This window comes from Magnolia sinica, chromosome 9 (genome assembly GCF_029962835.1).
Source record: "Magnolia sinica isolate HGM2019 chromosome 9, MsV1, whole genome shotgun sequence".
NCBI lineage: Eukaryota > Viridiplantae > Streptophyta > Magnoliopsida > Magnoliales > Magnoliaceae > Magnolia > Magnolia sinica.
Window position 1 is genome coordinate 77009042 of NC_080581.1, and position 27651 is coordinate 77036692.

Here is a 27651-nt window from a genome sequence, read left to right on the forward strand (position 1 = left end):
ATTAAGAGAAGTACAGAAGTCTCATACTTTACCACGTGTTTCTTCTTTCCTGGGTTATAAGATTGCACAACACCTTCATAAATCCTGCAGGTAAAAATAGGGGAGTTTACAATAAATACGGTGTTAAACAAGTCCATCCTAACAACTCAGCTTCCTGTTATCTCAAAAATTTTTACTTCCATGCTAAGAAGCCATGAAGTTGAGCTATCCCTACACACACACACACACTCAAAAAAAAAAAAAACAAAAACAAAAAAAAACAAAAACAAAAACAAAAACAGAAACAGAAACCAAAAAAAATAAAAATAAAATAAAATCGAGTCATCCCAACTAAAAGAACTAGGAGTTCAAGATTATAATGATTTAGGGCATGTTCAAGTGTGCCCCCAAGTTGTGCTTTACAAGGCTACCCTAGCATATTTAACGCCCTCGGTTTAGGCAACAAGGAAGAAGGCCCCACACTGAGCAATCTTCTGCTTTACAGCCTTTTCCAACCCAACATGATTGAAGTGGTAACAAGGTCCTACTATTATTTCAACCATGATTTGGCAGTAGCGCAGTTTCTGTCTTGGGAATTGGGAGCAGTAATCTTTAACTAGTAACAGAATTTTGTCCAAGAATAAAAGGTGGAAAAGAAAGACATCTCCAACCAACACATAAAATGTGATTAATTAAATGTTGTTACCCAAGGTTCTCTAATACTGACAACTATCGTACGTAACAGCCAACGCACACTACATATCTTTCTTTCTTTTTTTTTCTCTCTTTCAGGAAATGCTTATATGTTGTAAGTTCCACAAAATCATAATGTCAAACAAAACAGTTACTGTTTATCTAGGAAATTATCTGGCTAGTCAATATTGTTTGAATGCTACCATCAACTGATGAGTAAGAAAACTTAAACAGGAAGTTAAGAATATAGTAACATGAAATGGCACATAATGTAGTACATAAAACCAAAACCTTGCATCAGATAAATAACTTATGACACAAACATGTGGATTTGCATCCCCAACCAAACATACCATCAGTACCTTTCCCATTATATTTTAGAAGATAGTATTGTAGAAAGACTTTCCTTTTCCCTTTTTGGGAAACTCCTGATTGCCCACCTTCACATCTGTGCATCAGCACAAAAAGAAAAAAAATGCAATTGCCTTAAAAAATATAAAGCTTACATTGGAACAGAGGTGGCTAGGTTGTCTCAAGGACACAAGTTAACCTTGCATTTTCAGGCAGGGTAAGGAAATTCTACTCTGAGCATGCATTTGCATTTCAAAATCAACGTGACCTTAGGTGCATATATTTTTTCTAGTGTCATGTATCAATGCAGCAAAATTCATGGGGGACAGAAGGCCAAATGACTAAGATGCATATAATTGTAAGTATTCACAATAGCAAATGCAAGTAGCTTGAATCTAATTGCAATTTTTTAATGAATAAAACCAATTAAAGTTTGTGATCCAAAACTTATACATAATATGTATTCCTCGAAGATATTTAACGCATCGATCAAATCCGAGAAAATAGAAGCCAAAGACTATCTCAATAATATGACATACCTTAAAATTGTTTACAAGCTATTATGTATAATTATTATAATAATTGAGGCAGTACCCTTGCATATAATTTATGACCTATTTATGTATATGCAAGCTACTTATATTTGATTTACACAAATCATGCGGGACACAAGGCAGCATTCCCAAAATGCATATATTTGTAAGTACTTCTCGTATCAAATGTAAGTAGCTTGCATCTAATTGCTAATGTTTCTATGACAATGCCACTAATGAACGTAATCTTGCACCATGTGCACTTTCAAGATATCCTTCCAAATCCTAGAAAACAAAAGCCAACAACAACCCGAATAATATAACAGACAATAGCACACTTAAGCTACCATGAAGTCGGATGCTCCAATTCCTATTGCTTTGTTCTGATCATGCAGCTGCAGTGTGCGGTCTATTTTGAGAGACAGCAGAGGATGTTGGATAAAGCAGAGGATGTTGAATTGGGTTCTATGCAATGTGGATGCTACTGTTCCAGTGCAGTTGAGCACAGGTGGTTTGCTGTGGACAGCTATGATTTGTTCTTGCCTTTTTTTAGTGGTTTTAGATTGTTTTATGTTTTGTCTTCTCTATAATGTTTTACTTCTGCTATGGAGTTATATGATAAATGAGGGACCAAAAAATTTTGTGGCACCCACCCAAAATTGTGTATAGCATTGTTCTCAATCAACTACAACGACAAGTTACAATGCACCTCACGTATAATGTATGACCTATTTATGTGTATGAGCATTAGTGTTAAGTAATTCTAGAATATTATATGAAAAAAAAATGTCTTTCATACCAAAAGCATAACTATATTGGCAAATCCGTAACTTTAAGATCATTTATTTTTTATGGGTAAAAAGTTTTGCTAAAAGAGCTAAGAAGCATTACAGATGTGGAAAGCATTCCAACACACATATGCTCACTCAACACTAAAATCCATTTCTTCTTCTCAAAAGAAACTTCTTTAAAATGCTGAAATTATTTTTGGCCCTTGTATTTTGGCATATATAATGGCCATTGAAAATTAGGATCAGACACTTCTATCAATATGTAGCACCTAGCACCTATGCCTGCACAATTTTCCCAAATTGCATACACAGAACAGGGAAATATAAACACAGATTTAAATGTAACTGGATATTGGCTTGTAGAATCCTCATTTAGAGCAATTAAAAGACAAGTAAATTGTACATAGCAACAAATGCAACAGAGTAAGGATACCAGTAAATTGATTCAAATGCTTGAACCTCCTTGCATTCATCAACATTAGGACATGAAGGATGATGTGAAAGTGCAAGGAGCAAATATGTGAGAATATTTTCTAGATAAGTGGAGGACGAGTTCACATCACGTTGCATAGAAAGTTGGAGTGCCTTTAGTCAGTGACACATTTGAACAACTTCCATTAGGTTATGCTTGTCCTGTGGAATCAATATGACAAAGATAGAAAGACATTAGCCAGTATAACTTCATCCCCATTCATACAGGCTAGAAAAGGCATAACATTCAGTGAAATGCAGCATAGAGAAAATTTAAGAAGTAATTGGTCTATAAAATAAATTATAACAAATACTTAAAGTCAAAAATAAAAAGTTTATGAGGAAAAGCTTCAATACATTTCTCTTCTACTTGATCGGCATAAATAGCCTCTGTACAGTTTTAGATCCTATAGTTTAGGACCGTAATTGATAAATATAAGGAAAGCTATAACTACCGAGATACAATCAAATATTTACAGAAATTCTAGTCTATCTGTACAGCTAGCAGTAGAGACAAATCAGGAGCTTGGATCATGGAGAACCAACTTGGAGATAATTACTCCCAATTGTCAACACTTCCCCTCAAGTTAGTGCATATATGTTGCTCATGCCTAGTTTGTTGAGACAGCCATTAAACGCCTGGTTCGACACTGCTTTGGTCAGCACATCAGCAAGCTGGTCTTGAGATCGAACATGAAGAACTTCAATCAACTTTGCTTCCAGTTTTTCCTTGATAAAATGCCTATCAACCTCAACATGCTTCATTCTATCATGTTGAACTGGGTTATGAGCAATGTCACATGCTGCCTTGTTGTCACAGTATAACTTCATAGGGCTGACTTGCTTAATGTGTAAGTCTTGCATCAGATTTCTGATCCACAACCCTTAGCCATTCCTCTGTATTCGGCCTCAGCACTGGATCTAGCAACTACCTCTTGTTTTTTACTTCGCCAAGTAACCAGATTTCCTCCTACAAACATGAAATAAACAGATGTAGAACGTCTATCCTCAATAGACCCGGCGCAATCAGCATCTGTATAGCCTTATGACCCAGATTGCCTTATGAGCAATGTCACATGTTGCCTTGTTGTCACAGTATAACCTCATAGGGCTGACTTGCTTAATGTGTAAGCCTTGCATCAGATTTTTGATCCACAACAATTCACATATTGCCTTAGCCATTCCTTTGTATTCGACATCAACAATGGATCGAGCAACTACCTCTTGTTTTTTACTTCTCCAAGTAACCAAATTTTCTCCTACAAACATGAAATAACCAGATGCAGAACGTCTATCCTAAATAGACCCAGCCCAATCAGCATCTGTATAGCCTTTAACATCTAAACTATCTCCCTTTGTGAATAAAATTCCCTTTCCTAGAGATGCCTTCAGGTAGCGTAAGATACGGTTGACAGCATTCATATGTTCTTCGCTTGGGAAGTGCATAAATTGACTGACAACACTTAACGCATAAACTAGATCAGGCCGAGTATGTGCAAGATACATTAATCTTCCAACCAGTCTCTGATAGAGTTCCTTGTTAGTAGGAACTTGATTCGGATGCACACCCAGTTTCAGATTTTCTTCCATAGGAGTGCTAGTTGGACTACATGCTGTCATACCAGTTTCTTTCAATAAGTCTAAGGCATATTTCCATTGTGACAGAAAAATACCTTTCTTTGATCTTAAAACTTCAATTCCAAGAAAATACTTCAATTCACCAAGGTCCTTCATTTCAAACTCACGGGCAAGATGCTCCTGCAGTGCTTTCCTTTCTTCAGGATCATTTCTAGTTACTATCATATCATCAACGTACACAATAAGGGCTGTGATTTGTTCTTCATTATGCTTCAAGAAGAGACTGTGATCCAAGTTACTTTGCTTGTAACCAATGGACCTCATAAAGCTTGTGAACCTTCCAAACTACACTCTAGGAGACTGCTTCAAACCATATAGGGATTTTCTCAACCTACAGACCTGTTTATTGCCTTTAGTCTGCAGATTACAGCCAGGAGGCAATTCCATATATACTTCTTCATGGAGATCTCCATGCAAAAATGCATTCTTTACATCAAACTGGTGCAAAGGCCAGTCAAGATTCACTGCTAGAGATAGTAGAATACGAACAGTATTAATTTTGGCCACTTGTGCGAATGTCTCCATATAATCAATTCCGTATGTTTGAGTATATCCATTGGCAAAAAGTCTTGCTCTGAACCGTTCGATAGTTCCATCAGCCTTGTATTTAATGGTGAAGACCGACCTACATCCAACAGGTATCTTCCCTTCAGGCAAGTCAACAACTTCCCACGTTGAGTTCTTTTGAAGGGACTTCATTTCTTCATTCATCGCCTCCCTCCATCTAGGATATTTTAAAGCTTCCTGCACACTATTAGGAATAGCTACAACAGATAATTGATTCACAAATGCCTTATTTTCCTCTGACAATTTATGGTAGGATACATAGTTGCTTGAGGGATACTTAGATTTGGAGTTGAGAATAGGTTCATAGCTAACTTTGGGTTTCCCTCTTGTGGCTCGATCAGGTAACGTTTTTAGGTGAGGTTTAGATTCAGAATTTACCTGAGACACGGGCATGGAATCGACTGAAGAAGACAATTGGTTAGCCGGTACATCATGAGAGGTAACGTTTTTAGGTGAGGTTCAGATTCAGAATTTACTTGAGACACGGGCATGGAATCAATGAAGAAGACAATTGGTTAGCCGGTACGTCATGAGAGGAAGAAGATGGCTGAGACAATGACAACACTTCCATTTGCTCTTGATTCTCACCCCTGTTATCTATGGTGTCATCGTCACTTGGACATTCACCACTAGTTTCCAAATTCCTATTATCCACGGCGTCACCATCACTCGGACATTCACCACTAGCTTCCAAATTGTCACAACTTATAAGATCTAAGTTGTCCAAAGGATGATGCAAAGTTTGCACTTCATAACTATTCTCCCCCTGAAGTGGAGGCTCAGAGGAAGAATAATACATATCATCTTCGGGAAAGACTACATCAAGTGTAACATAAAGCTTTTGAGAAGGGGGGTGATAACACCGATAGCCTTTTTGATGCAAGGCATAGCCAACAAATACACACCAAAGGGCACGAGGTTCCAACTTATTTCTCAAGGGTTTGTGAAGGTGCACAAAGGCTACACATCTAAAAACTTTAGGAGGCAGATTCGGTATAGTAGGAGCATGTACAATATTATGGAGGGCATAAAAGAGAGTCTGAAATTGTAGGGAACGAGAGGATACACGGTTGATGAGGTAGGCTGCAACGATGATGGCTTCTCCCCAATAATTGATAGACATGTGAGCCCCAAACAAGGAAGCACGGACAACTTCAAGAAGTTGACGGTTTTTTCGCTCTGCTACCCCGTTTTGTTGAGGAGAGTAAAGGCAAGTCGTCTGATGAACAATCCTATGGAAATTAAGGCACTGTTTCAGGTTTTGATTAATAAACTCTCCACCATTATCAGTACGAAGAACCTAAACATTAGATTGATATTGAGTGGCTATCATTTTGTGAAATTGCTGAAACATGAAACTAACTTCACTCTTTTATTTCATTAAACAAACCCAAGTCATGCGAGCGTAATCATCAATAAATGAAACAAACTAACGTGCTCCACTCAAAGAAGAAGTATTTGTAGGCCCCCATACATCAGAGTGAATAACCATAAAAGGTACATGACTCTCATTCATACTAATGAAAAATGGAACACGATGACTTTTAGCCAGTTCACAAATATCACATTTGAAGTCCGAAACAGTTAATTGAGAAAATAGCTTTGGAAACAATTTTTGTAAATATCCAAAATATGCATGACCTAAAAGTCTGTGCCACAACCAGATTTCTGAATTTTAAAGTTTGTCAGACGTTTCAACTGAGAAAACTAAAGCTAACTGGTTTGAACTTGCCGGCATTAAATCAAGATAGTAGAGCTTCCCTCTCCTAGTACCACAACCAATTGTCTTCCAAGACTAGATGTCCTTAAACACACAAAGGTTAGGACAAAAAATCACAATACAGTTCAAAGCAAGGGTTATTTGAGTGACAGACAATAAGTTATGATTAAGAGAAGGAACAACCAGAACAGAATCCAAATTCAAATTTTTGGTAAGGGAAACTGAACCTTCTCCAACCATGGGAGAGGAAGTACTGTTGGCTGTGGACACTATATGTTGGTCTGAGGGTTTCAAGGACTGAATATGATTACTGTCAAAGGTCATGTGATCTGTGGCACCCGAATCAATTATCAATTCACTATGACTAACAGGAGCAGAAGTATGAAAGGCCTTACCAACGTTCCCAGATGTAGCAATGAAAGAAGAGGCTTGCTCAGGAGTGCTGGTGCTGGTGGAAGGTTCGATCACAGCTACAGAAGCATGATGATTTGAATTTGAATTTCGTTTGAGGGGTGCCTTGGTAGGATCCCACTATTCTGGATACCTAATCAATTCATATCACCGTGACTTAGTATGTCCGGTTTCACCATAATGAGTACACACACGTTTTGATTTTTGCAGTTCCTATTTCATACCTACGATTAGATGACCGATTTTGATCAGTAGTATGATTTGGCAAACCAAATGTTCGATCTGATTTCGGATATGTTTGTGATTGTTGAGGCTTGACTCGGCGCGCCACCATGGCAGATGACTTTGAGTGTTCAGGTTCACCATTCAATGCAGCTCGGCGAACAGAATTACGATGAACATACGCATAAGTTTCTTCAAGATCGAGTGCAGGATCCTTCCTGAGAATCTCACCTCGAATTTGTTTAAAATTCAAGAAGATATGCACCCGCAGTCTCTTAACTGATTTTTTATAGGCGACAATATCTTCAGGATCCTTCATGACAATCTTATCATGATGATCTAGCTCTTCAAATATTTCTACCAGATCACCATAATAAGTGGAAAGAGGGTGATCAACCTGCTTGGTAGAGAATGCCCATTGATTCAGTTCAAAAAGTCGTGATTCATCTGACCCATCATAGAAAGCTTTGGCCAGTGCAGTCCAGATTTCATGAGCAGTAGACAGTCTAAGATAGCGCTTCATGATCTCTGGTGACATTGAAGTCAGCAACCATCCTTTGACCTTTTGATTTTCAGCATACCACTTTGCATAGGAAGCATCAGTAACCTGCGGAGGAGGTGTTTCACCCTTAAGGTATTCAAGCTTCTCACGTCCTGCCATCTGCATTTACATGATTTTGGACCAGACATCATAATTGACTTCGGTAAGAATGACACTGGTTGTGAAGCCGGGGTTTTCTGATTGCACAAGGATAACTGGTACAGAGGATGATTTGAGTTTGTCGTTAGTCATGGTGCGAGGAGTATATGAGAATTCAGGCTATGATGATATAGAACTAATAATAAGAGCCACTTTGATACCAAGTCAAAAATAAAAAGTTGATGAGGAAAAGCTTCAATACATTTCTCTTCTACTTGATCGGCATAAATAGCCTTTGTACAGTTTTAGATCCCATAGTTTAGGACCGTAATTGATAAATATAAGGAAAGCTATAACTACCAAGATACAATCAAATATTTACAGAAATTCTAGTCTATCTGTACAGCTAGCAGTAGAGACAAATCAGGAGCTTGAATCATGGAGAACCAACTTGAAGATAATTGCTCCCAATTGTCAACACTTACCTCTATAAACTCAAGTGGATGGGATCCAGTTATGTTGAATAAGAAGCCACATGCATACTTCGCATCCAGAAGCCTTTCCTTTATATATTGGAGTACTTTGCTGAGGAATAGCTTCCTAGCTTGTGGGTAGACATCCTGCATGCCAAGATAAAGTCAGTTGCAACTAGTGGGAAAGATGTTAAAATCTCTGTATAAGCAAACATCATCTGTTTTTAGATCTGTTTTTAGATGACAAAAGGCAATGGAACAATCAACACATTTTATTTTTATACTAAGAATGGGAATACAATGCTAAGTAAACAACCATTTGCAACAAACTTCCGCATGAAAAAAAGAAAAAGAAAAGCTCATGTGATGATCTTAAAGTCAAATTAAAGACATCAATTGGTATTTTTTTATCCGAGTACTTTGACAGGCACATGACAACTTTTACTTAAGCGAGCCTTTGATGGGTCTTTTCCACAGTACTGCAAGATGAGAAAGTCCCCTGGTATAATTCTACTTCCAACTACTTAAAACAAGAGATAATTCATATGCAAATTACAAATGTAAAATGAAGGCGAGGATGGCAATCGCCAAGAGGTGAAATTGTTATTCGTGATAGTAGACCTACAATGCCTTGATTTTCTATCCTTTGAAATCTCTCCAAAAGAAATTATGGTCTTTAGGATTTCCAATATGTTTTCTATCCATGGGTGCAGATGAGCATCTTTAAATGGTAAAAAGCTTTTCATGAAGGTTTTAATGCCAAATACCTGCAATGCAAAATCAGAGAGAAAAAAAAAATGAAGAGGAACAAAGTGGGGATATTAGCAGTGAAAGCAAACTTTATATGGTAACTGGATTGCAGAAAATCTTAACAATTTTAGAGAATTAGTTGTTAAATGTATTAATATTTCATAACATGAAATAACTAGAGAATAATAAACTAGTCATACCCTAACTGACCTTCAATAAACAAAGTTCACTTTGTTTTACCCAAGAGGATCTTCTACTTCAGGGAATAGAGATAAATATATCTAAATGAGAATATCTTATCTAAATGGGAGAAACATACAATAAGGTGCATAAGATGGCTCACTTTTGTAATGGCTAAAGATGGCATAAATTTCCGCACTCTAATATTTTGCTCATCATGATCCAGGAACTATGCTACAAAACAGGGAGGTAGATGATAACTTATGATAATGGAAGGAACCTGGGTAATGCAAAAAAAAAAAAAAACAAAACAAACACATGGTAACAGTGAGATGCAGCAAGTTACAATATGTTAAGATGTGAGTTTTTATTTATTTGTTTGTTTATCACTTCCCATTAAATCATCCATTTTAAAAGAAAACCAAATAGATCGAATGGATGCTGGAATGAATAAGATGAAACTTGAAATACGCTCAAGTTCAATTACGGTAATGATGCACATGCAGAGTAAAGTCCAAGGCCCAAATCACTATATACATAGACCTTAACTTTCTAAGAATATCAAGTCAAGTAAAGACTAGGTCTACTATTTCCCGACTAGGCAAGGAGCCAGGTCGAGTTCTTGAGTTTCTGAACTACGACGAATGTGACCTGCCCCAAAAATCATGCTCATCCACTCATAATGCAATGCGCATGGTACATTCAATGATAGCTAGAAACGGTTCCACAATTTTAAAAATAAATAATTTTAGAATTTTTAAGGAAATTTATTTATTTATTTTTTTTTATTTTTGAAAAAGAAGCTTATCATTAAATATTTAAAATGTTGTACCATTATGAAGGAGTATAACCTGAAATTGCACTAATCAGATAATACAAATATTTCCTTGAGTTACCATGAAATGTACGGTTAGAAAGAAAATGGCGAGTAGCTGAATTTGGCATGCCAAATCAAAATGTTAGTATCTTATGATCTGTGTGATTTCCAAGCTACACCTCATTCACAACAGCTCCTAATTTGTATGACATGGACTGTTTGTTCATTCATGTTATTCTTTTGACTGGCCACAATTTATATGGTATTGGAAAGAGGACATTCATGTATGCTTAGCTTTTGAGCAGTAGGTGGGCCAATGATTCAATGATACATGTCAGGACTTCAAAATATTGCAGTAAGGGTTGTGTCTTGCAAAAAAAAAAAAAAAACAGATGAACCAAGAAAAAATCAACAACAACACACATCCAACTAAAAAAAGTACCGCATTTGTTGATAATATGTTCCAACCTAAACGTCTTTTGGGAGTGGTCCATCCAATGTCAGTCCAACCAACAAATGGTTTAGATCCACGAACTATGATCCCCATTTATAAAAACAAAAAAAAAAAAAAACAAAAAAAACCCGACTTTCATTTAAAGTAGAGGATAGTCTAAACTTTTAATCTTGTCAGGTGGCGTTCAATGCTATTTCTATTCAATGAATGAACTAAGTCCCACCCACACATGATCAACCATCATACTTGTAATGTATAAATAAATAAAAAACGAAAATTTAATAAACATGAAATATCAAAACCTATTGAGCTCAGTTATAAAAAAAATATATGATCAACCATCATACTTGTAATGCCGCGTTCCTGTTTTTGTTTTGGAATGGCCTTATTTTTGTCGTGTCCATTCATCCGACTAGGATGTATCTTCCAAATGGATTGAATGGCTTATAATAGATATGTTTGGGCCTCATGCTCTGCCTAAAATGTTTTCATGGTTGGGTTTTCCTACACTCATGATCTTCAGGTGTAGGGTGAAGTTGAAGGGGTGCACCTTATGGATGGATTAGATATGGGTCCTACACCACACTGGACCTCACACACCGCATTCTAGAATAGTCCTATTATAGAAATGTGTTGGGTGAGAAATGTAGATGGGATAAAAATGAGGAGCTAAATACGTAGATGAGGGACAAAATCGTTTGCAATGCCTGTTTTACACAACGCATAAAACACTCAGGCTCTCTAGGCATATGTAATGTTGTCTATTTGAAATCCATTACCTCCACCAGGTGTAAATGGAAAAGATCACCCGAGATAGAATAATGTGAATTGCACCTAAAGCCTTGAAGTTTGAGCGTTGTGGCGTACCAGCTGATTTTCGTATGTAACCTTGATCCAAGTGAGTCCCACCTGATGAACAGATTTGATGCAAGATACATTCCATGCTGACTACACAAACACTAACCTATGGTTGGGGTCCTATTTTCATTGTTCCCTGTGGTGTGGGACACCTGAGTTGTGGGTTTAAATGATTTTTGGCCATAGGGCATAGAAAGGAGGAATACAACTGATGGACAGATTTTAACTTACATATACAACATGGTGGTATATGAAGGATGATGTGAGCAAGACACCATCCCATGGTAGAATCCTCATTTATAGCAATTAAGAGACCGGTAATTTGTACAGAGCAACGAATGAAACAGAGGAGCAAGGATACAAGTAAATTGATTCAAATGCTTGAACCTCTTTGCATTCATCAACATTAGGTTATGAAGGATGATGTGCAAGTGTATGAACCATATATGTGAGAATACTTTCACATCATGTTGCATAGAATAACACATTTGAATAACATCCATTATGTTTGTATGATGGAATCAATATGATAAAGATACAACAAAGACATTATCTAGTATAAGAAACTTCAACCCCATTCATACAGGCATGAAAAGGCAAAATATTCAGTGAAATGCAGCTTAGGGAAACTTTTCCAAGTGATTGTTCTATAGAATAAATTATAACAAATACTCACCTCTTTAAACTTGAGTGGATGGGATCCAGTTATGCTGAATAAGAAGCCATACCTCGCATCCCTTAGTGTTGTCTTCTATTTCTTGGAACAGAGATAATTATATCCAAAGGAGAAGATCTTATCAAAATGGGAGAAATATATAATGGCATGCATAAGATGCCTCAATTGTATAAAGACTAAAAAAGGCATACACTAATAACCACAATTTCGCCCTCTGGTTTCAAAACAGGCATTGTAGTTTGCGTTATGCACCCCAGAGATTGCAGTACAACAGGCAGATTTTCTCGTCTCCGGTATACCCACAAGCTTTTGTAATCAGTAGGAAACTACATTGTTATTAGAACTAGGTCAATCACCATATTGTGTTGTCCAGGTGTCTGACATTGTGGCCTCTGTTCTGATGTGAGTTCAGTCACAACCAGCTGCTACCCTTTTCCTACACTTCTGCTTTCTCTTCTCCTTGCTGTTGAGAAGCGCCAACTCCAGCATATCTCTGTAGTTTTCCCTCTCAAGTATGCAATGTTCTCTGTGTGGTGGAGTGGCCCAGCTGTGTGGTGTTGTGATTGTTGTGAGCAGAGGAATACGGATGAGGTAGAGCCACCTCTCCATGGTACTGACTTGAAAAGTCAATAGACAAGGAGATTTCACACCGCGGATAAATGAATGTTAGGTACCTTCTCAAGAGTCTCTACATAAACAGACCAGACTACTAAGAATCGACTTAAAAGTAGTGACTTGAAAAGCAAGAATGTGGGGAACATAATAATGACTTAAAGCTTAATTGCGGAAGATGAATAGTGGGTTTTAATAAAGCAGATGGATCACCGCCTTAATATCATTCCATGTTACCATGACCTCTCTCTTTCCTCAAAAGAGGGCAAAGTAGCAAGTCAAGGACGCGGATTAAGTATGATCCCGACTAACCTGGGCTTAGGGATGTGGTAATAAGTTCGATCCCTACCAGAACTTAGTTAGAGACGGACGGACCTAATAGGGTCTTTGTGGGACCTATCGTGATGTATATGTTTTATCTGCGCCGTCCATCTATTTTGATAGATCATTTTAGGGCATGAACCTAAAAGGTAAGCAGATCCAAGTTCAAGTGGGCCACAACACATGGAGTGGAGATTAAATTCTTACCACTGAAAACTTCCTAGGACTCATGGTGATGTTTATTTGCCATCCAAATTATTAATATGGTCAATGCAGGAAAAGATAAACATCAGCTTGATCCACAACTTTTTATGGCCCCGAAGAATTTTCAACGATAGGCTTTTAATCCCCACTACTTCCTTCCTATGGTGTGGTTCACTTGAGCCTTCAATTTGTCTCTTTTTTGGTTTCATATTCTAAAATGATCTGTCAAAACAGATGGATGGTGTGGATAAAACATACACATCACGGTGTGCCCCATAGAGCCCCTAAGAATGCCACTCGTCTCTAGCTAGGTCATTGTATTTGAAGTGTCAATAGAAATTTGGGTCTCATAGAGTGAGTAATGAATGTTACGTACCTTTCCATCGTCCCTCCCCAGATAGTTTTTGCACTATCATGATCAACTTTTTCCTCACAAGAGGATAAATTAGCGACTTTAAGAGTTAATAATTAAGGATGAGATGGTGGAGTTAATGAGATGATAGAAGTATCGTTATCTGAATAATTTTCCATACTATGGAATTAATAGGCAACTTCCAATAGTGTTTGAGTTCATCCAATCTAGTCATCTTCTATGGAGATCTTATCTCTTTAAATAATTGAGTAACTTTAGATATTGCCCTTTTAGTCATGTAAATGGATCGGTGTCCCAAGTGTCGACTAGACAACTTTGACTAATGACTTAATCCAATCTGACGCCCAAAGGCAAAGATCTAGTGTTTATGTCATCCAAGTAGATGGATTACATCCAGTTGCTCAAACATCCTTCGTGGAGTGTACGGACAATGGATATGTACTAACAAGTTAACCAAAAAAAAATAATAATCATCCTTTGTGGTTGTTGCTGAGTCTAAATCATTTGCTTGGGGTCCATGGTTATAGTGCTTAGATGGACAACCTAGATCTAACCATGTTGGTTGTCTCAATGGATGGCTAGTCCAATAACAATAGACAAGGATTCTGTTGTTAAGAATTCTAGGTGATGGGCAGTCCAGATTCAATAATTCCATGTGGCTTTAATTCACACCACTGCTTTCCACATTCATTCACAAAGCGGATTGCCGGGTGTGCCAAGCACCGCAAATCTCAACGCTGTGTTACGTCACCAAGTTCTACGAGTCCCAGTATGATTTGTGTTATATCTATACCGGCTATACAGTTTTCAAGTTCATTTTAGGGTATGGGCCAAAAAATGAGGCTGATCCAGAGCTCCAGTGGACCACACCACTAAAATCAGTTAGGATTGAACTCCTGCCCTTGAAAACTTCTTAGGGCCATGCGAGTTTTGGATCAAGCTGATTTTTGGGTTTTCCTTCATCTAGGTCTGTACATGTGTGACCTTATGAACAGGTTGGATGGCCAATAAAAATAATGGTAGGCCCTACGAAGGTTTCAATGGTGGGCTTCATTGTCCCCATTGCTTTCTTTCTGTAATATGGTCCACTTGAGCTTTGAATCTGCCTCAACCAGCTTCCATTCACAACCATGTGTACCACAACTATTTTACGGCAAGATTTGAAGCAAGTAGATATCATGGTTTAAAGTCTTTAGTCATGGTACGTAGAATAGAGACACCACTGTGATAGCATCCACTTGGAACATGCATGTTAGCTATCTCGTGAGATTGAGCTTTGATCAGACAATCCTGACCATGTAGATGCCTTGCCTTAAAGAATCAGGCCCATCATCTAATGGACGCGGATTTCCTGCCAAAGCGCGTTATGTAGGAAGTTCCTGCGCAAGGATGCTGGGTGGGGCCCACTGAGATGTTTGTGAGAAATCCACCCCGTTCATCTGCTTTGAGAGATCATTTTAGGATATGCTTAAAAAGGATGATGTGTATCCAAAACTTAAGTGGGTTACACGAGAGGAAACAGTGGGAATTCATTGTGAATCGTTGAAACATTCTTGGGGCGATAAATTTTTTATTTAAGGAAATTGTTTTTGCTATTTTCACTTCATCCCAGTGGTAATGACCTTATAAACGGTTTGGATTGCATATAAACATTAAGGCGGAGCCCAGAAAAGTTTCAACGGTAGGAAAAATTTCCTCCAATTTTCCTTCTCGTGTGACCCACTTGAGTTTTAGATCCACCTGTTTTTTGTCGAATTTCTTAAAATAAACACTCAAAACGGATGAACGTGGTGGATTTCTCACAAACATATCTGTGGGCCCCACCCAGCATCGTTGGTAACTTTCTGCGAAAGGCTTTCCAGGAAATCCGTGCACACCTGCTTAAAAGTCGGACATCGGCCATCAATTCCATCGTTGTTTCATTTTCATGGACGCTGGTTAGCGACGACTGGTTGAGTAGCAAGACTAGCTACTAAAGTGACGTTCCCAAGTTCTATGGGTCTCACCATGATGTATGTTTTGTATCCACACCGTCAATCCATTTGTAGAGACCATTTTAGTGCATAATCCAAAGAATGAGTCAGATCCAAAGCTTGAGTGGACCTCACTAAAGAAAACAGTGGAGAGAGTGATGCCTACCATTAAAAAACTTCGAAGGGCCACAAAAGTTTTTAATCAAGCTGATATTTGTTTTTTCCCTTCTTTAATGTCAGTTTTAAGTTACGAACAGGTTAGATCTCAAATAAACATCACCGTGGACCTTAGGAAGGTTTCAACGGTGGGTGTCAGTCTCTCTACCATTTTCTTTGGTTCCATTTTCACGTGAACGACAAGTTAGACCAGACTTGTCCTTGCGAGGCAAGGCATATGCAAGACGGTGACTATTCTGTTTACCTAACTTGTAATGGAAGGCATTTGCAAACCGTTATCATATTGCAAATCTTAATTAGGGTTGAATCGTAACGAGTCACAAATCGTAAATCATAAGTTTTTTAAAAATAAAAATTTTAAAAATATATAAAAAAATCAGAAAAAATAAAAGACTTTAACACTATCATAACATAGCATTACTTAAAAAAGTTAGATGATGCTTATCTTTCCTCTTCTTTTTTTTTTTGATTAAAATTTATTTATTTAAATCTTTCGTCTTTTAAGAAATTATCCTAGTAAAAAAAATAATACAAGGATCCTTTAATAATTTATGTTCTTAACACCTTTCTTGAATATAGAATTGGATTAGAAAATCAGATTTTGATTCCGTAGACCAATGGAAAAAGATATTTTGATTTCTAACCATCATTCCACAATACATATACATCAAGATGATCACAACCATCCATACAAACATTCTAGATAAGTCGTAAATCAATTAAGTTTTTCGTTCAGTTAAGAAGTAAGAAATGATACAAAAAACACTACTATTTAATATTGAAGAAAAAATATATAATTTAATCTCTTATAAAGAACAAAATAACATAATTTACCTTTTCTAAATGATATATATATATTAAAAGGTTTTTTTTTTCCCCTAAACAATTCTGAACGGCCTCACCAATTTAAAAACATAAAATGAAACCGAAAAGTTGAAAATAGAAGAAAACAAGTATAATTTGAATCCTAATTCAGGATTTGAATTATAAATCATAGGGATTCAAATCATAAGATTCATATAAAAAAGGGATTCAAAGGTGGGATTCAAATAATTTTATTCAAGATTAAATTTAAATCCTAAATCATAGGATTTTGACAATAGGCTTATAATAATTTTCCTAGAGAATAGCATGTCATCATTGCAAGTTAGGGAAGTGCAAATGGCTTCCCTTTTCTTCATCAAATAAATGCGTTTTGCATTTTCTAAAATTTGTGCATTGTGATTTGTGGGGTCCACTTAAATTTTATTTTATTTTTGATGATCCAAACCGTTGATGACGTGGGACCCATAATGGATGCGCCATTGCCCAGAAGCCTCCCAAGTTGAATGTATACATAATGCCACTAGAAGCTAAGAGGTTTGTGGTGCATCGCTCATTTATAATAGGAGGCTAATAGCAAAGAATAGGGATCACCAAACAGTGGGTCCACATTGGAACGTCCACATTTTCTGATGATCAGAATGCTACATAATTCATCGTTTGTTGTGGGGACAGTTGGCAACAGATTTCAGGCTGAAGTTGTACTGTGACACTAAAAAAGGTGGAGATGATCCTCTCACACCAGGCATCTCAAATACAAGTGCTCCTGACAGAATTAAAACGAAACAACAAGCTTATTTTCAACCAATGCAATTGATAGTTAATGAACCACACATGAAACTTCAATCCTTTCCACAGTTTAGGAGATGCACTTGTTCCGGACCATCCAATTACTTGGCCGCATTTTGTATGGACCATAACCAAAATCCAATTTGATTAACTATTGGTAATAGTTGGATTGATGGACTTGTTGTGGACAATGTCAGTAATCCAATTGGAAGCAACATCCAAGGGGTTAGCATATCAATTTAACAATCCAAAGTCACACACAAGATTCCTCTATGTGGTCCTTTTGAAAGCACAAATCAGATGTTAGGATTGTTGGATGAGTCTAATTTGAGCAATGACCTATTTAAGATGGTGTTTATAATATTTTATACAAGACATGGTTACAAGCACATGTTATATACAATATTCAAGCTTGATATGTGATCCAGCATGCCCACACAACCCCAATACACAATAAGTTTAAGCCTAGTCCTCTTTGTTCACGGGGAGCTAAGCTTCCGCTTAGCAGCTGAGGTTAGGCGTGGATTAAAAATTCTATCCCATGTTTTGTTTAATACATTTCACTGATTGACCTTGGTGCAATCTTTTTCTTCCCCAAAGGAGGTAATAATTTGAAGAGCTAACAGAGATTTATGATAAATGTTGTGGAAGTTTGATTTGGCTGCCAACTCGACACAAACCTCCTTATCTAGCCTTAGGACGGGTAATGTGAACACAAAACACATGGTACAACAAGAAAAAAGAGGAGCCCATAACGTAACAGATGGATGTTAGATACTTTTTAATGGTCCTTGCCTTAATAACTTTTGCACTATTATGACCAATTTTTTTTCTCATAAGCGGACAAAATAGTGACTCGGAGAGTCAATAGAAAAGCTAGGCCACATAATGTGATGGATGAATGTCAAATAATTTTCCTTAGGTCCTACCTAAATAGCATTTACACTACCATGACCGAGTTAAAGCAGACTTGAAGACTCAATAGTAGTGGGGGAAGATAATGGGGTTTATGAGGTGGTGGATGGATCAATATGTTAATAATTTAAAATTCTTCCATAACCATCAGGCCAAAATAGTGACTTGAAAAGTCCATATAAAAGTGGGGCCCATAAAGTGGCTAATGAATGTAACTACCTTTCCATGGCTAAAGAAAGTAGATGTAATGTCCTAAAGCCTTCAGGTCATGGGGGAATAGATACATCACTATAATAGCATCCACTTGGAACATGCACGATTAGTAATCTTGGTGAGATTGAGCTGCTGATCAAGCAATCCTTACAGTGCAAATGCATTACCTTAAAGAATCGGGCGCGGATTAGGTACTACCCCCGCCTGTTCTGAGCTCAGGACAGGCGGAGGCCCCGTGGGCCACTGAGGGGCCACTGTGATGTATTACTTTTATCCAAACTGTCCATTCATTTTTCCATATCATTCTAAAATAATAGACTAAAAATAAGATAGATCAAAGCCTCAAGTGGACCACACCACAACAAGTAGTAGTACTAAGGATGCCTACCATTGAAACCTTCATAAGGTCCACTGTGTCATTTATTTTCCATCCAACCTGTTGATATGGTCATATACACCTGGATGAAGTGAAAAAATAAATATCATCCTTGATCTATAACTTCTGCGGTCCCTGGGAATTTTTCAACGATAGGAATTTAATCCGCACTGTGTGGTCCATTTAATCCTTTAATCTGCCTTATTTTTTGGTCCATTATTCTAAAATAATATGGAAAAATAGATTAACAGTGTGGATAGAAGTCATACATCACAGTGGCCCATGGGGCCTCCGCCTGTCCCGAGCTCGGAATAGGCGGGGGTAGTACCTAATCCATGCCCTAAAGAATCAGGCCCATCATCTAATAATAAGATGGGCGCACCTGCCTAAAAGTGTGGGGACTAGCAATCAATTCTATCAGTCTTTCATTTTCAAGTCAATATCTGGTTAGACCTGACTTGTTCCTTGGGGGGCAAGGCATCTGCAAGATAGTGACTACTCTATCGACCTGACTTGTAATACGAGGCATCTGGAAAAATGGTGACTATGATGAGTGGCTCCCGTAATTTACACAACTGGTAAGGCAAAACATAAAAAAAAATAGTGGCTACTTTGATAAGTGGCTCTTGTAATTTACACGTGTGACTCTTAAATTTATATGGGCCATAATATTTTATATATATATATATATATATATATATAACATCCATTCTGTCCATTAGGTTATGTGCTGGATTTGGATCCCCCGAAGGAAAAACCAACCAGAACCAACCAAATCCATAACTCAAGTAGACCACATCACAGGAAACAAGGGGAATTGGATACCAGCTATAGGTTTGAGTGTGGAGATACTTTGATGTGTATCTTTCATCAAAGGTGTTAGTCAATTGTAAATCACCCAGGCCAATTACCTCCTTAGAGTCTTCTCTCATTAAATGAGCGGGTGAAAACCAGGGTTCAAAACAACCTAATCCAAAACCCAGGCATAACACATGGCTTGAATTCATAGAAGTTTCAAAAGTATTTTTACATTGTTTACATTGATGAAGCTTATGGGAGTTCACCATCCAGTTTTGTACATACAATTCTATTGGTAAGTCCAAGCGAGAGAAAATCATTCGAGCGGAAAGAGAAGGTGCTGCCAAGAAGGTCAAAAGGTAGGAACAGTTGTGCGAGAATATAGAAGGCTGGAAGGATTTGAAAGACCCACTATGGCAATACTTCAGCTACCATAACTGTTGAATTGATAAGGAGAAACGCCTTATTTTTGAGTTAATAATCTAAAATAATATGAGAAAATGGATGGACGACGTGGATAAAATCCATACATAATGGTGGTCCCTCGATAGCTGCATGGAACTTTCACCTATCCCAAGCTCAGAATAGCTTAGGGTAGTACTTAATCCGGCCCCAAAGTTATAGCATCCACTCTTGTCCACCAGGTTATTTCTTGGATTCGGGGCCTCTGGACAAAAAACCAACCAAATGTACAATTCAAAGTGGGTTACATTACTTGGAACAGTGGGGATGGGATGCAAACCATTGGTTTGTTTGTAAGAACACTATGATGTGTATCTTTCAAAGCTATGAGTTGATCAATTGCCCACTCATCTTATAATCCATTGCCACACGATGATAAGGTAATTAATCGTGACACTTTGTCATCCTATTTTGTAGCTTGTAATGTTTGCTAAATATAATTTATGAACTTAGTAAGTAATGGAGAAATGAGGGCAGTCAATAGTCAAAAAAGAAAAAGAAAGAGAAAGAAGAATAAGTGCACAGGACTCTTTCGCATAAATAAATAAATGGTGCCATATGCTTGACCTACTATGGTCATGGCTTGCTTGACCCGGTGAGATTGTTGTGTTAGGAATTCCAAAGAGCAGTTGGAAATTAAAGCATGTTGGCCCCACGTCCAATGGTGACTGTCAAAGTCATGCATGTATATGTGCCGTGTTGCGTCTGGAAGTATTCCATTTAAAGAAAAAAGGACCGATGGTATTTATAAGATAGAGATGGGTAGTTGGATACTCGATGCCACCTCCCTTGAATAATCACAGCCAATGATACCCGTTCATGTAGTTAGTTGATTATCAGTGTTTGGAAATAGGGCAAAGTTCATCCCATCCATCTAAAAGGCCTAAGCCTAACTTCGACATTGCATCATGGATAAAAGGTGAAGTGGACCCCACTTCTGCACGGTACATGCCTCCGCACATGATAATAACATGGAATTTACAGACCGTAGGCTCACTGCGTAGATGCCTTGGCTGGAAAAACAAAAAAATGCGGAGTAGGAAAAAGTGGGCAGAGAAATGGCTATAGTTGAGACCTCCCTAGGTCTATTGTGTTTATTTGTCATCCATACATACTGATTCTGTTCATAGAGTCACTCTTATTAGGAGGAATTGAAAACACAAAAGTATTACCCTGATCTAAAACTTCTATAGCCCCACAAATGCTCAACGGTTGATGTTCAATCCTCAATGTTTCTGTCATACAGCCCATTTAAATCTATCAAATAAATTTTACAAAATAGTACCTTATTAACATGGCATTTTCATCCTGATACCTTTATAAATTAAATTTCCGTTAAGGCACTTCATTAATGAAGTTATTGTCAAGGGTACTTCTGTTAGTTTTCTTCCACTTTCCTTATATTTTTTGTAAAATGAATAAAATATCCACCAATTAATAAAGTTGCTTAAAAAATTAAATAGATATCTAAAAATAAAATTATTAATTAATGTTTTTATAAAAAAAATCACAAAAAAGAAAAAAAAAAAATCAACAATTTTCTCTGGACGCCGATTGCATAGTTAGGATGAGGATTTCCGGATTCGGTGTGGCCCTGACCGTGGGGCCCATCTTGATGTATGTAATTTATATCTAGGCCATCCATCCATGTTCCAGTTTCTTCTAGGCCATGAACCCTAAAATTAAGAGGATCCAAATCTCAGGTGGACCATACCATAAGAAACTATGCTAATTGAATGGCCACCATTACAAACTCTCTAATTCCCACCATAATGCTTATCACTGATGTTTATTTGTCATACAACTTGTTGATAAGGACACATAACTAAATGAAGGGAAATCCGCCTCCCATCTCTCTTTCCCTTCTGTAATGTATTGTATTGTTAGGTTTCTTCATGGGGAAATCGAATACCGGATAAACCTTCTTAATGAAGATATGATGGAATTATCTTCCTGTCATGGTGCTGTATTCGGGACCCAACCCTGTTAAATACTAGCAGAGAGCAAAAGAGTTTGAAACCAATTAGAACTCCACGCAAGCAAATCCTAGTTAGCTGAAATAGCTGTGTGCGTATCACAGTTATAGCATTCCACCCCTTACACATATTTTATGGAAGTATTACAATGAAGTGGGGCCCACTAGTTTACCTGATCACATTTTCCAACCTTCAGGACAATCCAGACCGTTAATCAATAAGGCCCACTTTATAGAAATCTTACATATATTGTATATCAACATCTTCCAACAGTTTTTCCTGATCATTTTATAGCATGAGCTAAAAAATGAAGCAGATCCAAATCTAGGTGGACCATACCGGAGGAACAATAGTTGTTGAACATCCACTGCTAAAAACATTTTGTGGGCTACAAAAGTTTTGAATGAAGCTGATATTTGTTTTTCCCTTCATCCAGTCATTGTGTCCTTATCAATCGGTTTGATGGCAAATAAACTCAGGGTGGGTATTACAGTGGGCCATTGGAAATTTTTAATGGTGGGAATTCAATCAACACTGTAGTCCATTTGAGATTTGGTCGTGCTTATTTATTATTATTATTATTATTTGTGTTAATGCTCTCAAAAGAAGCAGAAATATGGATGGACGGCCTGGATATACAATACATCCATCAACGTGGGCTCCACAGTGAGGACCACACCGCGTTGGGTGAGACCAGGGCGCACCTAATCCAGATAGATTTTAACCTATCACAAAGTATGGGTGTCAGTGTGCCGGGTTCTGGCCTGAAAAAACAGAATTTTGAATAGCAGTCGGCCGGAAAGAGTTCAAAATCTGGGCAGAGACTAATCCCTGATCCGGCCCGTTGACAGCTCTGCTAGAAAGACACCCACTTATGGTGTTTTATGGGCTCCATATATGATTTATCCACGCCATCTACTCATTTTTCCATATCATCTTATGGCATGAGTATAAGAATAAGGAATATCCAAATGTCAAGTGGGCTCTAGAAAGTTTTTAATAGTAGGCACTCAATCACCGTCGTTTCCACCCAAAGTGTATAAAAAATATACATTACGCTAGGGCTCATAGAACATCGACCAGTAACCAGCACCAGCAATGCAATCCGCGGCCGGTTGATATATATATATATATATATATATATATATATATATATATATATATATATATATAACACTTATTTACGTAACCTTATTAATTAGTGGGCATTTTAGTTATTTTAGAAAAAAAAACAGTGATATCATTTTAAAAAGGTAGCAGGATGTAAATAACATAATAATAATAATAAAGAAGTATAATCTCGTAAAATTCTGCCACGCAGAAGCGGAAAGGCTGCTGTACCACACGCGACCAACTTGACTGGTGCGGGAATGCTAGGTGGGGCCATCATGATGTATGTGAGAAATCCACACCATCCATCTGTTTTAAGAGCTCATTTTAGTTCATGCTACAAAAATTTAGGTGGATCCAAAATTAAATTGGGCCATACCAGAAGGGAAACCGTGGAAAGAGTTTACCATCGTTGAAACTTCTACGGCATCTACCTTGATGTTTATATGCCACCCAAACTGTTTATAAGTTCATTCTCACTGGGATGAAGTGAAAACACCAAAAACTATGCATGAAGCTTTTTGAACATACGAATGTTTCAAAAGGTGGTCATTGAATTCTTACTGTTTCCTCCCACCGCAACCCACTTCAATTTTGGATCTAACTCATTTTTAGCCTCATTTCCTAAAATGATCTCTCAAAACGGATGCATGGTGTAGATTTCTTATAAACATCACGCTGGTCCCCACTTAGCATCCCAGCACAGGAACTTCCTCCCAAAGGCTTTGGCAGGAAATCCGCGCCCCTATTAATGCTCCCCCACGCGCGTGATTTCCTTAATTCCTTACCATAAGTTCCTGAAACCTAGGTGAGGACTACCATAATGTTCGTGCGAAACCCACTCCGTTCATCTGTTTTTTTTTAGATCATTTTAGGAAATGAGACAAAAAAAAAAAAGAGTAAGATCCAATACTAAAGTGGGCAGAAAATGTGAGGATTAAACATTCACAGTTGAAATAAAATATTCGTGTGGCAACCTAAGTTTTCAATCAACCTAATATTTGTGTTTTCAGTTCATCTCGGTAGGAATGATGCTACGAGAGGTTTCAACGTTTAAAAATCTCCCTTCGCACCTTTTCCTTTAATGCAGACCACTTGAGTACAGGATACTTCTCATTTTTAGTTTAAAGTCCCTGAATGATCTCACAAGACTGATGTAGATTCCGCACAAACATCATGGTAGCCCCCACTAGGTTTTTTTTTTTTGCTGGAAATCTGCGTCCACGCTCGTGAGCTTGGAGTTGTATTAACGGTTCAAATGAGATCAAAGTTACATGTGCCGCACAATGATGTATTTATTATATCTACATCGTTCACCTATTTGGCAAGATTATTTTAATGAATGACCCTAAAAATAAGTCATATCCAAAGCTCAAGTGGATCACACCACAAATAACAATGGAAAAATGATTCTCACATATACATTGGTGAGGCTTATGGGAGTTTTCCATCCAGTTTTGTACGTACAGTTATGCATGTGTATATATATATGTGTGTGTGCGCGCGCGCTAACTATAATTTACCAACTTAGTAAGAAATGTAGAAATGAGGATAGTCAATAACAAAAAAAAGAAAAAAAGAAAAAGAAAAAAGAAGCGCACGGACACTTTTGCATGAATAAATGGTGTCCATGCTTGACCTGCTTACAGTCATAGCTTGCTTGACCTGGCGAGATTGTTGGGTTAGGAATTCCAAGAGCATTTGGAAAATAAAGCACATTGGGCCCCATGTCTAATGGGCAATGTCAAATTCATGCATGTATATATGTTTGCATGTGGAAGTGTTCCATTTGAAGAAAAATGGACTGATGGCATTTATAAGATAGAGATGGTAAATGCTTGACGTTGCCTTCCTTGAATGATAACGGCCAATGATACCAGTTCATGTAGTCAGTTGATTATCAATGTGTGGATGCCTTGCCTAAAAGGATCTGGTCCATCTAAATATCTAAATGTGGGATGCAAATTACCTAGGACAACTTATCACAGGAAGTTTCTATGCTCAGAAGTTGAGTGGGCCAATTTGAAATTTGTAAGAAATCCACCTTATCTATTTATGTTGCCTAAAAGGATCAGGACCGTCTGAATATCTAAACCCAGTACATGGATTGCTTGGACAGACTATGGCTGGGAGTTCATGTACTTAGAAGCTAAGTGGGGCCAAACTGTGATGTTTGTGAGAAATCCACTCCCTCCAACCATTTTTCTAGGTTTTGTTAGGGCATGAGCCCAAAAATGAGGCAGATCCAAAACTTTAAGTGGCAGCACAATAGGAAATAGCGGCCCAAAGTTCCCTACTCAGAAGCTAGCTAGGTGGGGTTGGCTATGATGTTTGTTAGAAATCCACCCTATCCATCCATTTTAACCGACTCTGTTATGAGATTAACCAAAATATGAAGTAGATCCAAAACTCAAGTGGGCCATACAGTAAGAAAAAGCGAGTAGGAAAATGCCTACAGTTGAAATCTCCCTGATTCTATCATGTTTATATATCATTTACTGTTCATAAAGTCACTTTTACTGGGAGGAACTGAAAATACAAAAGTATTAGCTTGATCTAAAACTTCTATACCCCAAGATCATTTCAACCGTTGATGTTCAATCCTCACTGTTTCTGTCATGCGCCTTATTTAAATTCTATCAAAGGAATTTTACAAAATGGTACCTTATTAAGGTGGCATTAACATCCTAATACCTTTATAAATTAAATTTTTGTTAAGGTACTTCCTCATTGAAGTTATTGTAAGGCTGTACATCGAGGCGAGTCGAGTCGAGGTAGGCCAAGCTTGGCTTGACTCGTCCGTGCTCTCTTCGAGCTCGATCTTGGCCTCGAGCTTACCAATGGAGCTTGGATTATTTGTTAAACCTTTTGAGTTGAGCTCGATGTGAGCTAGTGGATTAAGTCGAGGCGAGCTTACATCAAGTCGAGTCGAGCCTGCTCCCAACCCGACCCAACCCAGCACTCGACTCAACCCAGCAACCTGACCCAATCGACACCTGACTCAACCTAGCCACCCGACCTAACTAACCCAACCCACACTCGACCCAACTCGTAAATCAAATATTTAATTAATAATATATATACAATATTAAATAAAGCTATAGAGGTACCTTATTGTTGGTGCTGAGAGAGAGAGCTCGAGTGAGTGGCTGAGTGCAGGCGTGACGGCTAAGGAGAGAGAGAGAGAGAGAGAGAGAGAGAGAGAGAGAGAGAGAGAGAGATGGGGGGACTGTGGAGCTCGAGCACAAGAGAGGGAAAGAGCGGAGCTCAGGCGCGCGCGAGTTAAGTAAGGAAGGGAAAATAGGAAGAATGTGACAGATGAATAGAGTAGGGTTCAAGTTTTAATTTTTGTATTTTTAAATATAATATATTATATATATAATATATATTTGAGTCGAGCTCGAGCTCAAGCTTCAAGTTGAGTTGAGTCGAGTTCCATTATGATCGAACTGGGCTCATTTTTAAAACGAGTTAGGTCATATGAAGCTTGACTCACTTCGAGTCATCGTTTGAGTTGAGTCAAGCCGAGCCGAGCGAGCTTTTTGAGCTAGCTTGGCTCATGTACAGCCCTAAGTTATTGTCAAGGTACCTTCTGTTAGTTTTCTCCCACTTTTCTTATAATTTTTTCTAAAATAATTAAAATATCCACCAATTAATAAAATTGCTTAAAAAGAATTAAATAGACATCTAAAAGTAAAATTAGTAATTAATATTATTATAAAAAATTAAAAAAATAAAAAAATAAAAAAACAACAAATTTCTTTGGATGCGGATTGCATATATAGTTAGGATGAGGTTTCCGGATTGGGTGCGGCCATGACCGTGGGCCCACCTTGATGTATGTATTGTATATCCAGGCCATCCATCCATTTTCCAGCTTCTTCTAGGTCATGAACCCAAAAATTAAGAGGATCCAAATCTCAGGTGGACCATACCATAAGAAAGGATGCTAATTGAATGGCCACCATAATGCTCATCATGATGTTCATTTGTCATCCACTGTTGATAAGAACACAGTCCTGGATGAAGGATAAAAACTGAAACCAGCTTGATCCAAAACTTTTATAACCCATAAGAAGTTTTTCATGCTGGCCCTTTAATCACCACTGTTTCCTCTAAAATGGTCCACATGAGAATTGAATCTCCTTCATTTCGGGCTCATGCCCTAAAATTATCTTAGTAAAATGGATGGACAGTGTGGATTAAATAAGTACATCATGATAGGCCCTATATAGCAGTCAATCACCATAGGAAACAATGGTATTGTTCACCTCAGTGTATAAAAAAACTATACATTACGGTAGGC

At 37.7% G+C, this 27651-nt stretch overlaps 1 protein-coding gene and 1 long non-coding RNA gene across 3 annotated transcripts in view; both read right to left on the bottom strand.

Annotated features, from left to right (window-relative positions):
- LOC131255745 (sister chromatid cohesion protein PDS5 homolog A-like) overlaps nt 1-27651 on the bottom strand; it is a 37675-nt gene that overhangs the window by 2779 nt on the left and 7245 nt on the right. The window lies entirely within an intron of this gene.
- LOC131255747 (uncharacterized) lies at nt 2627-12273 on the bottom strand. Its single transcript, XR_009176367.1, has 4 exons — nt 12225-12273; nt 9583-9699; nt 8502-8620; nt 2627-2980 (listed from the first exon to the last, which is right to left on the bottom strand). It is a non-coding gene; the product is annotated as an uncharacterized LOC131255747 (long non-coding RNA).